Source organism: Mandrillus leucophaeus, unplaced genomic scaffold (genome assembly GCF_000951045.1).
Source record: "Mandrillus leucophaeus isolate KB7577 unplaced genomic scaffold, Mleu.le_1.0 Scaffold383, whole genome shotgun sequence".
Lineage (NCBI taxonomy): Eukaryota > Metazoa > Chordata > Mammalia > Primates > Cercopithecidae > Mandrillus > Mandrillus leucophaeus.
In genome coordinates, this window is record NW_012104065.1 from 720,695 (window position 1) to 732,848 (window position 12,154).

The 12,154-nt window shown below is 36.5% G+C and overlaps 1 protein-coding gene across 2 annotated transcripts in view; it reads left to right on the forward strand.

The window, feature by feature from the left end:
- Positions 1-254: 254 nt before the first annotated feature.
- ATF7IP (activating transcription factor 7 interacting protein) overlaps positions 255-12,154 on the forward strand; it is a 141,507-nt gene continuing 129,607 nt past the window's right edge. For both annotated transcript variants that reach the window (XM_011990790.1, XM_011990791.1), the window contains exon 1: positions 255-450. The gene's annotated coding sequence lies outside the window, so the exon portion shown is untranslated. The remainder of the gene's footprint in view (positions 451-12,154) is intronic.

A 12,154-nucleotide genomic window follows, 5' to 3' on the forward strand; every position in this document is an offset into this window, starting at 1 on the left:
CATAGAGGGCGCTCACAAAGTGCTACTTATTGACTGAAGAAGCTCCACTCAAAAAACACACCTCACACTGCAACTGAGAGACGCAGCGCCACCACCTCGGGCTTCCTTCTCTTTTCCACGCAGGAGGCGGGGCCAATTTCCCTCATTCAAATAAAAAACCAGAATTTGCATGGGGAATGGCTAGTCCTTGAGCTTATTGGCTGATAGCACAGTGGGCGGGGTACATATCACGAGCCCGGAGCCCCGCCCACAATAATTTGCATAACGGCCCCGGCGCGTGCAAGGGAGAAGCGGGTTTGTTTTTGAATCTGCGGAGGCGGCGGCGGTGGCAGCGGCGGCGCGGCGACTGAAGCGCGCGAAAAGCTGAGGCGGCAACGTCGGGGACGGCTGCGCGGGACGGCTCTGTAGGAAGGAACTTGGTTCCCCCTCCCTCAGCTTCCGCCCCAAAAGGTATATGTGAATCCCAGGGGCTGTTAAAACCACATTTTCTTAAATTACTATTGTATTTCTGAGGAGTCAAGACCGCATTATGGCGGCTGCGGGAGTTGTGTTTGCGCCTGCGCGGTTGCGGAGCTGCGGGCGGCGCTGCATGGGAGCACGTGATCTTGCGGGGTCGGGCTCTAGCTGCAGTTGTGCAGCTGGCGGGGCGGTGGCTGCGCAAGCGCAATATTCATTTTCGAGATCTAATGTTCTTGTTGGACGCCATTTGGGTTCTAGATTTAATTTTCCTCGTTCTTGAGGGGTTTCTTTGTGTTACCCTTAAAATCTCACATTTTTCAAGAAAAACATTTCTCTAATGTTGTACTCCTGGGCCGACCTGAAGCTCTTCTCTGTTTTTTCGATTTTTTGAGAAGCTGTGGACTTAATTTTCTGTGAAACTGATTGTCTTTTTTGGTTCTTGATTATAATTTCAGTTTTAAAGTATTGCTGGATTGAGGTTTATATTTAGGGTGGTAAAGATCAGCACCTAGTGGTGTTCTCACGGGAAGTGCATTTATTTGGACTGCATATTTGCAAATACATTTTTAACCCTATTTTTACCTGTTGTATTATGAATGTGTGGAATGTTTACAAAACAGAAAGAACTTTAGTTTTGGGAATATTGGGGGAAAGGGAGTAGTGGAAGAAATTACAGTGTGATCGAAAATGAAATCCCAATCTGAGGATTATTTTGGTTTTAAATATTTGATCCTAAGTAAATGAAGTTTTAATTTTGATCAGTTTGTATGTTTCTGGGCATTTGGATTTTACATGTTTTAAGTTCTTTAGGTGACTTGTTCATTACTGCTTCAGCTAGATAATTGTTGCTTTTTAAATTAATCAACTCATTTTCTTAGCATTTTTGTTTGCTATGATATGTAAGCTATAACATTTATTTGGTAAATTTTTCTGATGAAGAATTCTAGAAAGAACATCCATTACCCTGAGGCCTTTTTGAGGAAAGTGGACCATTAATAAAAAAAAAAAAAATCTGTTCTTTTAAACACTATACTGTATACATGTGTGTTAGATGCAGCTGTGTTTGATTTTTTAATTGTAAGTGTGTTCCTGGTTTTATTAATAGTTTTTTTAGGGAAGGTAATTATAAATATGCTACTGATTAGTTTAAAATGGCAGTGTCAACTATAGTTAAATCTTATGTAACACATCTGGGGGAAGTTATATAAGATTTGTTATGATTCTCCCGTTGTGCAAATTCTTTCTTACTAGGCAAAAAAAAATGCAAATGTTTTCTGTAGATTTCATCTATGGCTCATATATACAACAACTGGTTTCTTGGTTGGTTATAACTCTTTAAGTTTGAATCAGTCTACTGTCAAATGAAGACGTGCCTTTTGCTTTATAATCTCTGTTAATTTAGGGAAATTTTTATTGCCTAAAACAAATACCATTAGTAAATATTAACTAGATGTAATTGAAAGTAATACTTTTGGTTGGTGGATTTTTAAATGACGTCACATATGAGATAGAATGGAGTTAGGAAAGATTCTTCTTTTTTTCTCAACAGAATATTTGACCTGATGTAGTTCCTGAATCTCTAAGGTCCTCTACACACAAAGTATATTTAGAGGACAGTTGTGTAATTTTCTCCCTTTTATGTTTCTGGGGTGGTTACCTAGCAGCCCCTTTCTACCACATGCTATTTCAGGCATTTTAGAGTAGAAAATACACATAAATGTTTAGGTTAACAAAAGAACTTTGATCTTAGGGCATGGTACACCTTACATTTCCAGAAAAATGAAATACTTTGGTGTATATATTTAAGCGTATGTTTTCATTTGAATATACAAATGATTGCTTCTTAGGTTAATATTGAAGGTAGTAAGAGGTATTTGAAAATACTCGAATATGAAGAACATTTCTTGATGGGACAATTTTGATGTCATGTTTCTTACAAGGCAGATATAACCATATAAACTTAATAAGATTAATTGCCTGAACACCAACTATTAGTTTATTAGTACTTTGTTGATAACAAGTGTATTTTAAAATTTTAGTTTGGTGGTTATGATGCCACAAAATTTTGACACATATCCAACATACATAACTATTAAGACGAGGTTACTCCAGGAATGAATACCAAGTTACTGAAGTTATTTGAAATCTTTGTGGTTTTGTAAATTTAAGATTTTGTATGTAGTTTAGAAAAGACAGATTTGAATTATTAAATAATTAGAACTATTTTTGCTTTAAATTAGGATTTGCATATGTGATAAATGTATTTAAATATTTTAAAACTTACTCATTATAGAACATTTGGAAAATGTTGAAAATTAATTAACAATGCTTAGAAATAACCACTCTGAAGGTATTGGTGATTTGTGACTTCACTTTTCCATGGTTGAGCAATCTATAAATGTTTGTTTATTAATTAGTTTTTCATTGGTACCATAATTTCATTTCTACTCTTTTAATGTTATGAGTGTCGTCCCATTAATTCTTCTAAAATATGTTTCATGGTTACATGATACTCTATTGTAATATCCCACATGATCAAATGTTCTTTTTAAACACGTTTTTAAATGGTTACATATTATTATCTTTAAGAAGAATGTACTGTGACTTATTAAACCTTTCATTTTTTGTTTCCTGTTTTGCTTGTTGCTCATTTCTCTATTAAAAATAATGCTACAGTGAACATTCTTGTACTATACCTCAGAATATTTCTTTGAAATTACTTTCAAAGGACTTTTAAAGTAATTTGCAAAATTGATAAAAGCTTTTTTGGAAAGCATTTTTTATCATATTCAATACCACCATCTTATGGGTGAAAAATAGTGGCTCATTAACTTTTTTTGATAACTAATGAAGTTGAATTTGTTGTTGTTTTATGTGTGCATTTTTTTTCATTTTCTGTGAGTTAGCTGTTTGGCTTTTTGTATATTTTTCTATGGTGAGTGTTACTGTTTTTCTTATTTGTTAGTAACAGCTACTTATGGCTTTGAGGTCCTTAGCTTTTAATATTTGTCACAGTAATTTTAAAATTACCTTTTAAATGGTTTATGATTTTATATGTTAAGAAGTTTTGCATTTTTATGTTGTAAAATGTACTGCTTTTTTTTTTTTTTTTTTTTTTTGAGATAGGATCTTGCTCTGCTGTGCATGCTGAAGTGCGGTGGCAGTGATCTCTGCCCACTGCAGCCTCGACCTGCCAGGCTCAAGCAATTCTCTCACTCTGGAGTAACTGAGACTACTGGTGAAGGCTATCACACCCTGCTAATTTTTTTATTTTATTTTATTTTTTTATAAACAAAGTCTCATTATGTTGCCCAGGCTGGTCTTGAACTCCAGGGGTCGAGAGAGTTTCCCACCTCAGCCTCTCAGAGTGCTGAGATTACAAGCATGAGCCACCATGTCCAGCCTGCACTGCCTTTTTCCTTTGTGATTTCTACAACACTTGTCTGCCTAGAAAATATTACCTGTTGTGAGGTGAATTACGTATTTATATTGTATTTTATTTTATTATTACTGTTTTTTGGGGTGGAGTCTAGCTGTGTCTCACAGGCTGGAGTGCAGTGGTATGATTTCGGCTCACTGTAACGCTCCACCTTCTGGGTTCCAGCGATTCTCCTGCCTCAGCCTCCCAAGTAGCGGGGATTACAGGCGTGCATCACCACGCCCTGCTTTTAGTAGAGACAGGGTTTCCCCATGTTGGCCAGGCTGGTCTTGAACTGCTGACCTGAGGTGATCCGTCTGCCTTGGCCTCCCACAGTGCCGGAATTAGAGGTGTGAGCCACCGTGCACAGCCTTGTTCATGTGTTTTGTTAATTTTTTTACTAGAACTTTTTCTGAAAGTTTTAATAAACTTAAAAAATACTCTTACATCTATGTGGACATGTCTGTATTTTGACATATTTTGTGTTAAGATAAGTTACTAATTTCCATTTTTTCCAGATATCTAGTTTCCATAGACTTGATCCATTTCTTATTGGTTTGGTTGCTAACTTATGAGCTAGATTTGAGCAAACAATTCTGATTCATATACTAGGAATATTTAACCTGGGGTCCATTGGCCTCTAGGGGTTCTACTGATCCCTCGATATTTGATATACACCATTTTATGTGAGTCTGTGTGTGTGCATTTTTTTCCCCCCCAAGATGGAGTTTTGCCCTTGTTGCCTAGGCTGGAGTGCAATGGCACAATCTCAGCTCATCGCAACCTCTGCCTCCCAGGTTCAAATGATTCTTCTGCCTCAGCCTCCCGAGTAGCTGGGATTGCAGGCATGTGCCATTACGCCCAGCTAATTTTGTATTTTTGGTAGAGACGGGGTTTCTCCATGTTGGTCAGGCTGACTCGAACTCCCTACCTCAGGTGATCTGCCTTCCTCGGCCTACCAAAGTGCTGGAATTACAGGTGTGAGCCACTGCGCCTGGCCTCGTATGTGCACTTTTCTGGGGAAACAGTGACAGCTTTCATTAGCTTCTCAAAAGAACATATAATACATAGTTTAAACAGAGATTGACAATGACTGTATCTGGGCCTTATTCTTAGAGCATTATTGCATTGTTTTATTTGCTGTAGGATTGTACACAATTTAAATATGTGTTTGTAGTGCTATATCCTATATAAAATGCAGTAGCCACTCATGTCCATTTTACAATTTTTTTAGCTAATTGTGGCTGTTTTTGCAGATGAACTTTAGGTTCATTTGGTTAATTAAGAAAAGAAAAAGCTAGCTAATGGTTTTGGTTAGAATTCCATTAAATTTACATTGGGTGAATTTATAACCTTATACTATTTTTTTTTTTAATTCATGAGTATTACACCCTTCCTGTAGACTACCAAAATGTACTATTTGCTAGGAGCTCTGGGAGAATTTGTGGTATCTGTGACTTTTCAGGAAGATGTTTTACAGCTATAATTTTAGTAGAGATGAATTAGGAGATGATATAAGATTATATTTCTGTTTTTAATCTGCCTTAGGACATGATGACATAAAAATAGTGTCAGTATGAAGTTAGACATGGTAAAAATAAGTCGCAAAGTAAAGTATTGTACAATATTTGAAATCAAAATCCTTTTTCTTAAAGACAATTTGAAAAGGTACCTTATTCCTTTTCTGGCCACAGTGGACCTTAATCTCATAATAAAGATAAAAATTTTTTATTTTAATTTCCTTGGTATCATTAAATTATTATATTTTCTCATAAGGATGTTTCCCTAATTATTAGAATAAGTTTATTCTTCATTAAATCTCTTTTGTAGAGATTTAATGATTAAATGATTAAATTTAAGTTTTGTGAGATTTGAAAAAGATTATCTCCATTAATAAGGGTGTATTTCAGCTGTAATTCTACTATCTTAAATAATTGATTCAAGAGTCAGTTTATTGCCAAAATAACATTTTTATTGAACTAAACTTGTAAATTAGTGGAGGCATGAAAAGAAGAAATCAAGGAAATATAGAACTCTAATGATAAAATATTATTGGCTTTATGAAAATAAATCTGGAAACTAGATATAAAATATTAAGATATTTCCTTTAGTGGAACTCTCTTTTAAAATTCTTGCGTTTGACCTTATATTTTATTAGAGAGGTCAAGACTATCTAAATGTTGCTTTGCCATGTTCTTTCTCAGATGTCCTGCCGTCCACAGAGTAAATCAGGGGCTTCTCCAGGCATTTTAATTTGTTGAAAACAAAACTAAGTTTTTTATCGATGATTTCAGCTTGTGTGGTGGAAACCATTTTGTATTGGAGACAGAGTGAGTGCTGGGGAGCATTTTCAGTTAAGAATGAGTAGATCAGGGCTGCTAGTGCTTGTTTATATGGTGTGAATGTTTTCTTTTTTTTTTTTTTTTTTTTTTTGAGACGGAGTCTTGCTCTGTCGCCTGGGCTGGAGTGCAGTGGCTGGATCTCAGCTCACTGCAAGCTCCACCTCCTGGGTTTACGCCATTCTCCTGCCTCAGCCTCCCGAGTAGCTGGGACTACAGGTGCCCGCCACCTCGCCCGGCTAGTTTTTTGTATTTTTTTAGTAGAGACGGGGTTTCACCGTGTTAGCCAGGATGGTCTGGATCTCCTGACCTCGTGATCTGCCCGTCTCGGCCTCCCAAAGTGCTGGGATTACAGGCTTGAGCCACCGCGCCCGGCCTGTATGGTGTGAATGTTTTCAATTTTAAGTTTCGATCATTTGGATTTTAGAATCTTTAAGAGGATGACTCCGGTACCTCAGCCACTTTTCAAAAAAATGCCAGAGGCCTAAGGGAACTGTTACTACCTTCCTGAGATTCTTTATAGTTGACCTATATGAATATGAGAATCTGCGAAATGAAGATGACTTATTAAACCATCAGAAATATGCACTTACTCATGTCTGCAGTTTTCCATTGCTCAGAGTATTACAAGAAACATTTTGTGTTCTTTTATATCCAATAACTGGTAGTAATTAGCTGTGTTTAGGAGAGAGGATCCCTTTGTATGATGGTGATGTGAGGTAGTAATGCCATAATGTCTTACTATATATGATCCGTTCTCCCTATCTTTGTTGTTCGTATAGCCCTATGCTACTTGGGGGAAATATTATCTGGTTTGGTACCTAGAAATTATGTGTCCATCACTCCTGGCACTTTAACATTCTAATAAGAAATTTGATTTGTATGTTAGAATAGTTATCCTCAGAACTGTCAAAGCTGTAAAAGGAACTTTCTTTGGTTCAGTAATTCTCAATGATAATGCCTACCATTTTGTAGTAGGATAAAGCTAAAAGATGGAAAGGGAATCTGCTGTTTTGAGGACCAGGAGAGTTTGATGGAACAATAAAGAATGACTTGACTGCTGCAACTCATTCCCAGCTAAGGCTTTGGAGCCTTAGATGTATATCTGCCCTGTTACTCTTATTAGATAGAATGTCATAGGAAAAGAAAGAAATAGTAAAAAGCATAAGGGAAAAGAGGGACCACTTTTGAACTCGTTTGTTTCCTTTTAGGTGATAAATGTCTGAAGTGAATTCAATTTGAGTAAAAACTAAGCTGCCACAGTATAGGAGACTCCATTTCTGTTGTTTAAAGATGATAGTGTGTTTTTTTCTTATGTAACCATACAAAGTAAGACTGTTTAGAGTTGATAAGTGATTTTGCCTTAACATATGGCTTCCATCACTAGCGGAAACATGATTACTCTCTAGTTCTACTAGCTAGAGGCAAGGAAGAAAGAACAATGGGAGTGCATACTCTTTCTTTTGAGAGCATGATATGGAAGTGGCACATAGCACTTTGACTCATAGTTTATGTGTGATCATTTAGTCATTGGGACATATTTAGCTGGGAAAGGAAGTCTGGGAAATATATCTAGCTGGATAATCATATACTTAGCTAAAACTAGAGAATGTTATAAAAGAGAAATGGATATTAATGAATAGCATTTTCTATATAAGGAATTGGGAGAAGTGGTTTCAAAGTACTTCATAATTTGATACTGAAAACTATTTCTCTGTTTTAAGATTTAGGTTCAGTTATAGTATAACTCTGTATATCTTCCATTGAAATAGTATTTTGGGGTTTTGTGTTCGTGATTTGTGACTGGGGTCCCAGTTATTATAAATATTTATATTTGATAGAATTCTCCTCCTCTCTGCTTGCTACTGAAAACATTAAATTATGATTAGTTTTGCGAGATTTGGAATTCCTAATTTTTAAAACTCAGTGTAGTATTTTTGAACTTTACAGGTTAACTTGCTTAGTTCAAAAGGACTGTAGATGAATTAAGTGACAAATGTTTGAATAGTTTATGTTTGCATTATTTTATCCAGATTATTTTTTTCTCTTTATAACTGTATGTATAAAATACACATTTTCCGTGATGGAAAATGTGACTTTTTTTTTAGTTGAGACTAGGGTCTCACTCTGTCAGCCAGGCTGGAGTGCAGTGGTGTGATCATGGCTCACTGTAACCTTGACCTCCTGGGCTCAAGGGATCCTCCTGACTCAGCCTTCTAGGTAGTTTGGACTACAGGCACATGCCACCATGCCCAGGTAATTTTATAATTTTTTTGTGTGTGGAGATGGGGGTCTTGCCATGTTGCCCAGTCTGGTCTTGAACTCCTGGGCTCAGGCAATCCTCCCCTCTTGGCCTCCCAAAATGTTGGGACTACAGGTGTGAGTCACTGTGCCTGGCCAAAAATGTGACTTCTAGGAGCATTGTAATATACACTGGTAAAAAGATTGTGGTTGTAAATCCTCTGCACATAGGCAAAACTTAACTGATCAATAAGTAAATAGTTAAAAGTAGCTTTCTATGGAATATGACAAGTAAAACAAGAGATGTTTTTATAGGGTACAGAAAGTGGTGAGAGTGTTGGAAGGATATCAAGGAGATTTTATGGGAGTTGTATTTTAAACAATGAATTAGACAGATAATACTAGTAAAGGGAATAAATAGTATGTTCAGAATCTCAGAGGCCAGAAAGAAAGGTAGTGTGTTAGGAGAACTCTTAATAACTCTGATACATATCCTTGGTTTTTGTGAATAAAAGTCATAATTGCCATGGCACCCACATAATATGCCTAATAAAGCATGTTGTTACTCTCAGCTGGAAATTCTCTATTTTCTCTTTGCTTTACTTTATATATATATTTAAAGGCATTTATTCCTTTCCACTTTTATGTTTATAGTTATTTGTTTAGTACTTTATAAGCTTCCTGGGGTTAGGAATCATATCTTATTGATATATCTGACAATTTTTTAAGACAAATTCTTTCTAAGGTATGATAAGACCACTATTAAAAGTATAAGATTGCTTTCTACAGCATTAAAGTATTAATATTCAATAAATACTTGCTTATCAAAAGAATAAAATTTCTACGTTTTAGGTGGAGGTGAAAAAAAGGGAATAAGATATTCTAATTATTTTCTTTTATTTAACTCATTATCCACAGATGTCAGAACTTTTTTTAAAATCAGACATGTAATTTACTCAAATGGCAAATACCCACATGATAAATTGTCATATGGGAAGATTTGACAGGCACTTTATGTATGAAAAATTATAAATAGTCAGTTTTAGGAAAAAAAATCTTCAATGTCATTCATTAAGAACCAGAAGAAAATTAAGAAAACAAGGAAGCACCTTTGCTTGCTTATTAGTAAAAAGTTTCTAAAATATGACTGTGAAGAGCCTGCATATATAAATTAATAAGGGTTTGAGGAAAAGATGGAATGATATTATTTTGTATTTTAGGTTTGTATAATCTTCTTCCCCCACCAAACTGACTTTAAATGATTTAAACGTTGAAAGATAAAAGTAAATAAATAAATGAAGAAAGAAAAGAAGAACAAAAGAAAAGTCAAAGAATTTTCCTAAAATCAGTTAGTTACACAGTGAAGTGGAAAGAACAGTAGTTTTGTATTGGGACCTGGGCAATTAGTGTCTCCTGTCAGTGTTCTTTATCTTTAAAATGTGGAGTTACCTCCTACAGGGTAACGTTTTGAGGGTTAAATACGATTAGATATATAAAATGCTTAGCATCTGTGCCTCACACATATCCCTAGTTTTAATCAATCGGTGAATCAATTAGTCATTCATGAATATTTATTAAGAAGCAACTATGTGCAGGGAGCCCTGCAATGCAGGGAGATTTATAGAAAATAATATTCTTGATTTCTGGAGCTAGAATTTAAATGCATTTAAAAAGTAACTTGGAAAGGTGGGTTTCATAATACCACTCACTAGTAAGGTAAATAAGCATTTAGGAAAGTAGTTTAGTTGTAAAGGTTTGTGATGGAGACCAGTTTTAGGACTGACTCATTTAAAAACAAATGGATATTTAAAGGGAAAAAAACCCACAAGATTACTAAATTCACTAAATTTACAGTAAACATCTTCCTGGTGAAAAAGCAGCCATTTTCTCACGTTAATTGTCATATCTGCAAGGTTTGGCAGTGTTCATCCTTGGCAAAGTTAGGGATGAAGACATTTTGGGCACTAAGTCCACATAGAATTACTCCTTGCTGTCCTTTTAAAAAATCTGCTGGATGTGTTCACTCAAAATTGATACCAAGTATCATTTTTCATCCATAGCCCTTCCTTGAAACAAGCTGCAGCCTCTTAAGGCGTAGATTTGGCCATAAAGTTTGTTAAATGATTTTCTGAATTGGTATATTTTCATGTTTTCTTTGGCCATTTGAGTCACATAGGTCTATTGAGGTATTGACCTATGATGTAGTATGACATCCCTATTGTGTGCTTAACAAAACTATGTCCATTTGATATGAAGGTAAAAGGTAACCTCTGTATGGATGTTTTGTGAAGTACTGTAATTGACTTATTTATTTATTAGCTTGTCTCCACTATCAGAAACCAAGTCATCTGACTTATCTCAATGAGCTTTCTTTCATCTGCAGTACCTGTAATTGTAGGGTATCTTGGGGTTTTCTGAGATTCCCACATTTATCAGTATTCCAGGTTTTTTGGAAAATACTATTCTTTATTCCCTTCAAAGCTTGGAATCTATAAGCTGTAGAAGAGATACTAAATTGATTTCTCGTGAAGATTTAGTAGGCATGATTTCTGTATTTAAGATGCAGTCCTTGGGAGGCTGAGGCAGGAGAATCGTTTGAATCTGGAAGGCAGAGTCTGCAGTGAGCCAAGACTGCGCCACTGCGCTCCAGCCTGGGCGACAGAACAAGACTCCATCTCAAAAAAAAGAAAAAAAGATGCAATTTTTGTTCCCTGTCATACCTAATTAAAGGAAATTTGTGCTTATTTATTTATTTGTTTTTTTTTTTTGAGACAGTGTCTTGCTCTGTTGCCCAGGCTGGAATACAGTGGCATGATCTTGTCTCACTGCAACCTCTACCTCCCAGACTCAGGCAATTCTTGTGCTTCAGCCTCCCGAGTAGCTGGGATTACAGGCATGCACCATCACGCCCTGCTAATTTGTGTATTTTTAGTAGAGATGGGGTTTCACCATGTTGGCCAGGCTAGTCTCGAACTCCTGACCTCAAGTGATCTGCCCGCTTCGGCCTCCCAAAGTGCTCTGCTTATAAACGTGAGCCACTGAGCCCAGCCTGAAATTCATTTTTAAATTTCACATTTCCAGTGTGGTTATGGTTACAAATTTGATTTATCCAATTTTTTTTTTTTTTTTTTTTTTTTTGAGACAGAGTCTCACTCTGTCACCCACGTTGGAGTGCAATGGTGCAATGTCGGCTCACTCCAATTTCTGCCTCCTGGGTTCAAACGATTCTCCTGCTTCAGCCTGCCGAGTAGCTGGGATTATAGGCGCCCACCACCACACCAAGCTTATTTTTCTATTTTTAGTAGAGATGGGGTTTCACCATGTTGGTCAGGCTGGTCTTGAACTCCTGACCTCAAGAGGATCACCTCAGGTGATCCACCTGCCTCAGCCTCCCAAAGTGCTGGGATTACAGGCATGAACCACCGTGCCTGGTCTGACTTACCCAATTTTATCCTGGTAGGAAGGAGAACAGATTCTTACTGAAACTGTGTAAACTGAGTCATAAAAAGTAAAAAGATTGAGTTATGATACTTCATACAATATTTAATAATTGTTCTAAGCAGTCTCTGGACAAGGCTGAACAACATATTCTGTATTTTTCTTCTTTTTTTTTTTTGAGACGGAGTCTTGCTCTGCCGCCCAGGCTGGAGTGCAGTGGCCGGATCTCAGCTCACTGCAAGCTCCGCCTCCCGGGTTC